We start from the raw sequence: 10,932 nt of genomic DNA, 5'->3' as shown, positions 1-10,932 counted from the left end.
TCCTCTTCCCAAAAATCATGCCAATAATAGTGTTAACAAACAAAGGACTATTAAAAAAAATGAAAGTGATGATCCTACACGACAAATAATTTTCTCTTCTCTGATATATGCATATTTAGATATCTTATTGGCCTTAGTAATTATGTGCATATATTTTCCCCAAGACAAATCATAACCATAAAGATTTTAATGTCAGGAGTTTGGCATTCAAATAAATAATTACTATTATAGGTTTTCCTGGACAGAGTCAGTTTTAAACATCTTCACCAATTCTGTGTATTTCCTATATGTATTTGTGTCTGTATTTCTCCCAACACTGCCCATGGTAAATGTTGCAGGTTGGCTCACTTAATGTCGGTTCCACCCTCCTCTTATGGCATCTTTCATAATGCAGAGAATGGAAGCTTACAACTGTTTCTAGACTTCTTTGCACCTAGAGCTATGGATATGAATTAGGTCTGCAATTAGATACATTCATGCAAGATCTAGAAAACATAAGAGAATTTGGGGCATCTCTGTGACCACTTTTGGCTATATTTCCCTAATAATTAAAGTCACTCAAACATTTTTCTGAAGCAGTGTTCATGACCCATTACTCAGCCCCCTGAAAGACAATAAGCAGTTGGGACAGCAGTAGCTTTCTGGCTCTGCCTGCTATCGCAGGCTTATGTTATTAGCACTCGTATTCCAAAAGTCCTCAGCAGTCACAGCTCTGCTGATAGGTCAACTCTGTATTGAACTGGAATCACTGTCTGTCACTTGCTTCTCCAATCCTGTCCATTCATTTTTGTAAGCACCCTCTATTAAATACCTTCCTTCACGAAAATACTTAAAATTGTTTCTATTTGTTTACACATTGTTTACCTGACAGATAGACATCCAAAATGTTAATTTTAGAAAATCTATTTACAAGGTATAAAGTATCATAACTCTGTAAAATGCAGTACTTAAAAGTTTGAAGCCAGAAAAAATAAGCTATACCATTTAGTATCTATGTACCCTTAAAGCAAGTTGTCTAACTTCTCTGTGTCTACATCCTTTCTAAATAAAATAGATATTAATATACTAAGCTTACGGAGTTGTAAGAATTAAATGAGGCAGTACAGGTAAAGCACCGAACATATACTAGTCATTCAATATATAGAGATAATTTCTTTCTATCCCCATATTGGACTTCCTTTAGTAATGAAGATAATTAGTAAAATAATTTGGGGGAAATTCTCTTTAAAGGACTTGGTAAAAAAAAAAAAAATAAATAAATGGGTGGCTCAGTTTGTTAGGCAGCTGCCTTCGGCTCAGGTCATGATCCCAGCGTCCTGGGATCGAGTCCCGCATCAGGCTCCTTGCTCCGCAGGGAGTCTGCTTCTCCCTCTGCCACTCTGTCTGCCTGTGCTCACTCTCTCTCTCTCTCTCTGACAAATAAATAAATAAAATCTTAAAAAAAAAACCAAAACCCACACCCTTATAGGAACATAAAGATTCAGTGCTGATTCACAAAGACAAGAGAAATAGCTTTAAATGCCATTCGAGAGCAAACAGACTTCTATTATGAGCCAGAGTAATCCATTTTGAGTGCTACCAATTCACCCCAACTAGTAACTCAAGGCCCAAATAATCATTAATTCATTCAATGAATATTTATTAAGCCTTGACATTGCTAGACAAGACTTTATTCATTAAGATACAGTGATAAATCAAAAGGTCCCCAACTTTCAGGAGCTTGCATTCTACTAGAAGGGACAGACATAAAGTAAGTCAATAAATAATTTCAAATAGTGAGGAAACATTATGAAGAAAAAGCACTCTTCCTTTAGCTCTCTTTCCCTTACCTTCTCAGAAGTTAATTACATTACTGGACTCATCCTGTCTCTCAGCTTCCTTTCATGGAAGGGAAAGCATAGGGTGGTGAAGATCATTCCAACAATGTCATGATTCTCTTAGGCAGGCAAGTAGTTTCAGTATCTGTGGTGGGTCTGGGGCCTGTCACTCTTTCATAGATGCCAGAAGAAAACACAAGATGCCTGCATTAGAGACAAAAAAGCATGTCAAAGCAGCATGAGCATGATGATGGTGTTAGTTTCTCATGTCTCCCAAATCCCAGAGGGCCTAAAGGAAGGGATCCAGATGGCTGCCATACACAAAGTGGATTTCTGTTACAGGCCAAGGAATACCAAACTTGGAGAATTTACAGCTTTTATAGTGTTTGGTAACTAAGCTGGCTCTTTGTCTGGGAGAAGATACGGCTTACTTGCTCAAGGTTGTTCACTGCAAACCCAATCCTGAAGCTGACCCAAGTCAAGAGTTGTCAGGAGTCTTGCATTCTTGACATACACTAATAATGTGTAGAGGTGCTCTTGGCCCTTGGAAGATTGATTTTCCAGATGGGGAGGAGATAAAATGACTGAACCCTCTATCCTTTATAGTTTTATGCAATTGTAATTATAAAATTTTCTTAAGTTCTTAACCCCTTCCAAATCTTAATCTTAGATATGATGTTCAGTCAGACTTAGAATAGCAGCTGGCAGGGGAAGAGATAACTTTTCCAGTTTTACCAAATATAACCCGAGACTCTTGTATAGCCATAGGCCCTCTCATCATCAGAAGACTGGAGCTAGACCTCATAACTTCCAGAAATCTCACCCCAGCCTCTCTATTCCTATTCAAGATTACATTGATTGTCCATTTTAACAAACCTCAGGTGTGAACATATATTTATGTAGGTAAAGAAATAGTGTATGTTCCTACCCTGAGCACTCCTCACATGGACATTGTTCTTGCATTGTGATGCAAACGACTCTTGCTGGATCATCCTCACAGTCGACTTTCTTTGGGCTCTCAACCCATGGATCAATAACAGGGAAAGAAGATTGCAGACTTGCTCCATGACATATCAATGCTGTCCACATTATCCATGGGGACTCCATTATCCACTTCCCGTAGTGGTTATTTCGAATGTTCTCTGTTCTACTCACTTATTCATGGGACTGTTCTTCCCTTTTTCCAGAGAAAATGGAAGGTATCTGGGGAATGTTTTCCTAACATGTCATTTGTTACTTCTTGTAATCCTCCAGGAAATGATAAAAAATAGACATCACTATCCCAATGTGGCATGTTGGAAAATGGAGCTTTGCAGATATCATATAACTTTTCCAAAGTCACAAAAGCTATGTGTCCTGGAGAAGGAAGCAGATTGAATCTTTATGATATGGGCCCTGCCCCCACGCAGCTTCCAGATAAGGTAAAATAAAACTTAGTTGTTTTTTTAAGTGTTTGTGTAAAAAGTTCCAGCCTCCTAAGCCATAGACACATGTGCACTAAAGAGAATGTTTGCTTTTACCTTTCCTAGATACATTTTCTCATCTCATAAAGATTAGCTGTTTGTTTCCCTAATGACAGAGCTAATTGTTCTGATTCAAAGAGCGAATAAAACTCTTATCTTCCCCAAAGCAAAATATTATATCCTGGGATAGGCATCTACGTTAATTCCACTGAAGGTGTTAGGGAGACTGGAGTGTTATCCTTACAATTATTTAAATTCCAGCTGGGAATGAGACCCTAGAGCTTGGAATTATCTGGAGTAAAAAGGAGAACCTTTTAGGAGATGAGGAGGAACACTTGCATCCTTTATCTTTATAAAGAAAAATCACTTCTTGTCCCTTGTTTAGAGAGTATCTGGCCACTCATATAGAAAAAATTTCATTGGATTTCATAATATCGCCCCAAGGATAAGACCTAGAGCAAGCGGGAGAGTGGAGCATGCCGTTCTTATTTACTCTGGGGGTAGTAAGGAATCTGCCTCTGATCCAGAACACCTCATGTGCTCATTCAAGTTAAAATGAATAAAGACAAACATTAAAAACACAACATTAGGGGCACCTGGGTGACTCAGTCAACTGAGCATCTGACTCTTGATTTCTGCTTAGGTCATGGTCTCAGGGCTGTGAGTCAGAGTCCCATGTTGGGCTCTGCACTCAGCTGGGAGTCTGCTTGGGATTCTCTCTCACTCTCACTCCATCCCTCCCTGATTGCTTGCGTGCTCTGAAATAAATAAAATCTTCTTAAAAAATCCCACAAAACTAGATATTTCAGAGAAGAGATAAGAACACAAATACTTCTAGACCATGAAGTAAATAGTTATTACAAATACCTGGTAATATTTGAAGAGATAGAGATAGTGTTTGAGCTTCTTTGTGTAGAATGAGTAGAATTTTGCTGATGGACAAGGTTGCTGAAAAGTATTCTAAACATAAAGACAAGGAACTGAGGTACACCTTTGCTCAAGTTGTTATAAAATTGGGTCTTTCTTCAAGGTATTTTATTTCCCTATATCACAAAATTGTCTTTTTAATTAATATTAATTAATTAATATATTATATATTAATTAAACATATAATATTTAATTAATATTATATTAATCTCATTAGAATAAGATACTCTACTGCCATCTTCCAGAAGATAATTCTAGTAACTATGCAAATTGACAATATAAGCGATATACACAGAACCTCTTAGGGATGGTCTATGCATGGTCTGTACAATCATACGCAGTGGCCCTGTCTTTTTGTCTCAACAGGAAGAAAGCAAGTTGTTCAGCATGACTAGCATGAGGACTGTGTGTGAAAGTGCGGGGGTGGGAGGATAGGTTGGATAGAAAGGCAGAGATCAGAATGTGAAGAAACTTAGGGTTCATACTACTGTGATTTGAATTAGATCTGAAAGTGCTGGGAAACTACTGATGGATTTTAGGCAAGAACATGTGGCTGACATTTTCACACACCTAGAACATAGAGCATTGAAAAAGTGGTAACAGTAGGATAAGATTAGTCAGGAGACCTGGTAAGAGACCAGAAGACCACAGGAGCTCTATGATAGGAAAGAACAGGGAGAAGGCTGATTTCTTTGGCCTCAGAGGGACTGGGGAGGGGGTCTTCTTCCTGTCCAGAGTGATTCTCTCTTCCAGAGCTATTGGTCCCCATCACTGTACCTTCTTCTCTACTACCTTGATCTTTCACTTAACTCTTTTTCCTCTGTCTTCAATCTCTCTCTCCACTTGTTCTAACCCTGTAGGCTTTGGTTGTCCTAATATGCCAAAGTCTTGATTCTGCTCACCCTGTTTTTCTGCATGAAAATTAGAACAGCTTTATTCACTCTTCAGTTTAGGAAAATACTACCCTTCTAACAAGTGGTTGAATAGTCTGTAAGCTGTAGTGTTGTAGCTAACAGAGCCACAAGGATCACTACTGAAGCTACTAGGTTGGCTTGCCACACTTCCAGAGATTCAGTCAATAAGATGACAATATGCTCAACTGGATTAATGTAACTTATTACATACACACTAAAAACAGTATCAGGGGTGGCTCAGTGGGTTAAGCTTCGGCCTTCAGCTCAGGTCATGATCCCAGGGTCCTAGGATCGAGCCCCGCATTGGGCTCTCTGCTCGGTGGGGAGCCTGCTTCCCCCTCTCTCTCTGCCTGCCTCTGCCTACTTGTGATCTGTCAAATAAATTAAAAATAAATAAATAAATAAAAACAATATCAGCACGGTGTCACCTCCCTATAGCTCTAGTCCCACAGGACAATATTGAACTCGAAGGACCTAATGAGAGAGACAGGAGAGATGGATTGAGCTGTTCCTGAGAAGCCATCTAAACTATAGCCCAACAGTTTCTAGACTTACACAGAAGCTTGAAGCTATAATTGAGGTCCGGTGGAGTAAGATGGAAAGTCCTATGCTCTACTGAAACTAGGGAGCTTAATGAGAAATGGTTTGATAGAAGTCTGTTGCTCACAGGAAGCTTCTCTCTCCTTGGTCATGGAGGTATTGCAGGGCATTCCACCAAGACTGATCAGATATGCCTGTCTGGCTTACATAGACACATGGAAGATCAGGTAACTTGGTGTGGGTTACCTGTGATGAGGCTGTACCCCCAAAACTCTACCTCTGACCTCTCATATATTGAAGTAAGAATTATTTTCAGTTTAGGACACCTGTGAGATTACCTAACTAACTGTACTGATTGATTGTAGGGGCTTGGACCAAATATTTTCCATTCATCTTAGGCCACAGCAGATGAAAGTGACCATGACCATGACGCCTAGCAAGATGGTCAGGCTAACTTGAAGGATAAATTGTAAAAAGGCTCCCAATCCAGAGCCAACACAGCTAAGTATGTCTCAGGTGTTGTTGAGACCGACCTGAGAAAGCCACACTGCTTTCTCTCTAAGGTAGAAGATAATTGTTCCACCTTTCCTGATTCATTAATCTAAGAGCAGTAATAGGTGTTAGCATTTGAGTATATTCTCCCTTGACTGGCCAGCGGGAGGTCTAGGGCAACATGATTGTCTATAATCACTTGCATTAGAGATTTTACACTGGTTTATGTTTGTCAGGCAAGTATAGGTCTGATGCCCACATATGTACTCTGCTATTAGGAGTTTAAGTGTCATTTATGACAACAAGGGTGGGTCAGTTTTGTGTCCCTTACAGTGGACAAATTCCTTGATTAGAGCTAAATAATTTCCTGCAAAGTAGGCTACAGTGCTGCTTCTGAAGAGGACAATCTGGCTATAAGAGCCAATCAGCCTAGCCCTTTGGTACAGACTGTTCCTGGTGAACTAGATTCTATTACAGAAGTTTCTAGTGACTTCGGCAATGGCATTTTGCTGACGTAGGGATCAAGGTTTAATTCTTCAGTGTCTGAAGGAAAAGCTTTTAAGATTTTTTCAGTAGGGTCCAGAGGGAATGAGAGATCCAGCAATCAGTGAAATTCAGCAGTGGCTTTGGTCTGGAGAAAGCATACAAGAGAACTTTTTTTCTTAGACAAGAAGGAGAGACCATAGGGGACTGACGAGAATACCAGGCTAGGGGTGAACCACATTAATATCCAGAAAATTAATCTTGTTCTGTCATTTCAGGTAGAAGTCATCCACCTGAAGGAGCAACAGTCCTTAGTTTAAGGTCTAAAAACTAAGGATCTAAGTCCTTACATCTAGGAGTCTAGGATTTAAGTTAAGAATGGGTATTCAAGGTTACAAAGGCATTCTGAGATGATAGGCCAGGACAGGTGTCCTCTAAGTGAGAGCCAAGAGAGGCTTAATGATTCCTTCCCCAATTCCTGACTCAGGGTTTAGAGTGTTCCTCTCCTACTAGCTGGGCTGTTCATTTCCTTCCATAGCCACATGATTGGTATGACCAGTCTCTGCAGCAATCACTTTATTCTTTTTTCCAATCCACATCATTTCTAACCCACATCACTTGCTTGGATTCACTTCTCAGTGGTTTTTTGTTTGTTTTGTTTTGTATAGCTTATACAGTCCCAGAACTTGTCCCACCCTAAAGGTGGGGACCTGCCAGGACCTCTTTAGAGTTATCATCTCATACTCATGGTTTTCTTCTGAGCTCTAGTTCAAATATATCTTACTAAGGCATCTGAAATATCTGCTACTTCCAGTTCATCAGGTCCAATTAGCATAATGTTGTCATAATGAACAACCAAAATGAACCAGTGTGATGTTTTGTGGAATGTCAAGATGATCAACATTTCTGTAGACTATATTAAGGAGAATTGATGTGTCCCTGCACTAACAATGTGAACGTATACTATTGGCTCTGTTAAGTAATAGCCAACTACTGCTCATTTTTATAAATAAGTATAGAGAAGATGGCATTAGCTAAATCAGTAGCTGTATAACAAGCAGCAGGGACTGTGTTAATTTGTTCCAGCAAAAATACTGCGCTTGGAACGGCAACCCCAGCCGGAATTACCTCCTGGTTAAGTCCACAGTAATCCACATTTTTCAAGATCCATGTGACTTATGCAGTGGCCAAACTGGTGAGTTAAATGGGAATGTGATAGGTATCACCACCCCTGCTTCTTCCAAGTCCTTTCTGGTGGTATTGTTTCTGGTTTAAGATTTTGGAAGGCAGTGAAAGTTCCAGGAGCATCCCACATGGCTCCTTACTGCTATAATGGCCTCCACCTCATGGGTTACAAAGCCTATTTGGGGATACTGTTAGTTTTAGAATGGAGAAAATAACTACAAAGTTCATGTGTGGACCAAATGAACTAAAAGAACCAACATGAGCTAAAACTTATCTAAGTACTGACCAAGATTAACTGTGGTTGGAGCATAAAAGTAGCATTTTGTATTCTTAGGGATCAGCATCAGTTCAGATCCGGTGTCTAGTAAACCTCAAAAGATCTACACATTTCATTTTTTTCCAGCACATTGTCACTCTAGTAGATGGCTTCACAGCTCTTTGGGGAAGGCTTGGGTGAACATTTAAAATGGGTATTGTAGCAGTGGTACAAGTCTTTCTTTCTTTTTTTTTTTTTAAAGAATTGGTAAAATTATGTATTTTATATAATGTATTTAACCCATTATATCTAAATATCATTTCCAAATATAAGCAATATGAAATGTTGAGATATTTTACTTTTTTTAAGGATTAAAAATAGATGTTTATTATGACATTGTCCATAATGGCAGAAATCTGAACATGATCTGATGGTCCATCACTGGTACTACTGCTGTGATCTGTGCAAGGTCCTTCCTGAAGGAGACTCTCCTTCAGTCAAAGGGTTCTTGGTCTGTGAACTGGTTTAGGTCTGAATACCGCATGAGAGGCTGTGATTGTCCACTCTGCTGACTAAAGTTAGATTTTACCTACCCGGGCTAGAGCTTTTGTTATTATAAATATCAAGCAGTAAAAATTAGGTTGGCTATCTACTTTTTTCCTAGGGCATCTCTGTGGGGTAAGGCATCTGACTGTACATACCTGCTGCCCTTTAAGGCAAATGTACCCACATCGTATTTAGTGCCTAAGCACTGCTTGTCCTCTGCTATTCTCAGGTCCTGTCATCTCCAGTGAAATAAAAAAGTCCATCTTACTGGTGGCATACTCTGTAGTCATACATGGCCTATAGAGGGGAACATCTATAGTGATTTTCAAAGACACATGTCTTCCTCTAATTTAGTTCTCAATTATTCAGTGAAAGGAGTGTCTCTGGGCCTTTGATGGAATGCAGTTGAGGAAAGGTATGCAGGTCGTATATGGTAAATCCAGAATAACATTTTCCTAAATCTTTGGATTCCCCTTTCCACGTGTCTGGGAAACTTGGGCACCTTAAACTAAAAAAATGGGTCCAAGTTTCCATCAATCAACCAAGTGAACTGTTAGAATCACCTCTAGCTGTGTAAGTTGAAACATATAATTAACTCTAGAATAATAAATTTGGCTCAATATAGTGTTCTACTCCATCCTCTGTAGTCTAACACCTTTAGAAGCCATTCCCACACATGTTCTCCAATTCTCTACCTGTGTATCAATATAGGTAGAGTATCAACAAGGTAAATTACTTCTTCTGCCTATGTATCAATTTTGGTGTTTATTTCTTCCTTCACCACAGTGTGCACCTATCCCCCAGAAGCATGCTGAGATTTGACCCTAGTTAAGAGTATAGTGGCAACAGAGGATGATTGTGGTGGGTTGTGAGGAGAATGTGAATTCCCTCTCAAGGCATTGTCCCAAGGTGGGGTTGTCAAAGTTTTCAACCTCCTCAGACACTGGAGGGCAACATACTGACATTGGTAAGAGAGGCACAGAATAACTTAATGGTTCAAGATTGCCAGTTTCATCTGGGTCCAACCTATTCTGAGTTTTGAAGCCCTATTATTTAATCATCAATACCCGAACTTTTACTTGAGAAACTTGGCACATCTGTGAATTCAAAGCAAGTTGTAATTCAGTAACCCCAAAATTAAAATTTTGTGTTCAATTTTCAGAAACACCGTTTTTGTTGCTATAATAAGAGCCTCTTTTAGAATTGTTACACAAGCTCTTTGGTTCTCGTGCCATAACTTTGATCTGTGCTTGTCATTCCTCTTTGTAGGTATTCAAAGGAACTCAAAAGAATCCATCTCACATCACAATCCTTATAGTCACCTTACAGCCGTAACAGTTAAGTTTCACTGTCACTTGGGCACCACCCCCTCCAGGCACATGCTTGTTGGTCCTTCAATCACAATCAGCCACAGGCAATTGATTAATTGGAAGGCTCTGTGTGCCAGGAATCACTCGCATCTCATTTCCGTTTGGCAAAGAGTTCAGCGCTAAGCTCAGGCCAAAAGCCCAATCAAACCAAATTCCTAACCCCATCTTCCCAAAGCTAGCTCTTGGGGTTACAGGTAAAGCTTAATAAAAATAAAAAGGCTTAAGCAAAAACCATTTTAAACTATAACAGAGAATTAATGAGAGATTCACTAGTGGGAAGACAACCCTCGAGAATATACAAATAGCAGTTATAAGGAGCTAACCTTATAACTAGCCCCTGGGCTGGTAACTAGAGTTCCCCAAGAAAGGTCCCCAACTCCTCCAGACTTTATGGGAGAGGTAAGAGTCCTCTCACTGAATGGCAGAGAAGAAACACCTGCAGAAATATGCCCTGTGGATCTTACTACAAAGCTTGTCTCTAAAGAGCCTGGAAAGATGTTCATGGGGTAGTGGCTCACCTTAGCGCCTCCACCATAGAAGCACTAGACTTAGGGATGAAGGGGGAAACTTCTGACCTCCAAGCATTATTGGAGCTTGGCAGTGGAGAAAGCCAGGTAAGCTGTAAGTGCCTGCCTACACGTACACCAAAACCAGCAAGAAAATCCCTTTTCTTCCTGTAATGTCTCTTCAGCGCCCTCTACTGACAAAGCTTCAAAGGCTGCAGGCAAAGGAAAACTTAACTTAAAAGGGCTCAGATCCATTTTCACAGAGCAGTCAAAAAGGGCGGATTTGGAACAGCGCGGCAATAGAAAATAACCCGCACAAGCATCACTTCTTAGGGTCCACTCAGAGACTCTGTAGCCAGCTGTCGTTTGGCAGTCTCCTTAACCTCAGGTTTCACCAAGAGGTCACCAAAAGCTCCCTGGTTCTCGTGCCATA

General features: G+C 40.0%; 1 long non-coding RNA gene across 2 annotated transcripts; it reads right to left on the bottom strand.

The window, feature by feature from the left end:
* Window positions 1-1,648: 1,648 nt before the first annotated feature.
* Window positions 1,649-10,720, bottom strand: LOC116859685. 2 transcript variants are annotated; one of them, XR_004381197.1, is made up of 2 exons: window positions 10,512-10,720; window positions 1,649-2,021 (listed from the first exon to the last, which is right to left on the bottom strand). It is a non-coding gene; the product is annotated as an uncharacterized LOC116859685 (long non-coding RNA). The 2 variants fall into 2 exon arrangements; XR_004381198.1 differs by lacking the exon at window positions 10,512-10,720 and adding an exon at window positions 3,338-3,382.
* Between the last annotated feature and the right edge of the window lie 212 nt (window positions 10,721-10,932).

Source organism: Lontra canadensis, unplaced genomic scaffold, assembly GCF_010015895.1.
Source record: "Lontra canadensis isolate GAN:19392208 unplaced genomic scaffold, GSC_riverotter_1.0 scaffold4, whole genome shotgun sequence".
NCBI lineage: Eukaryota > Metazoa > Chordata > Mammalia > Carnivora > Mustelidae > Lontra > Lontra canadensis.
This window is presented reverse-complemented; position numbering and strand designations above follow the sequence as displayed.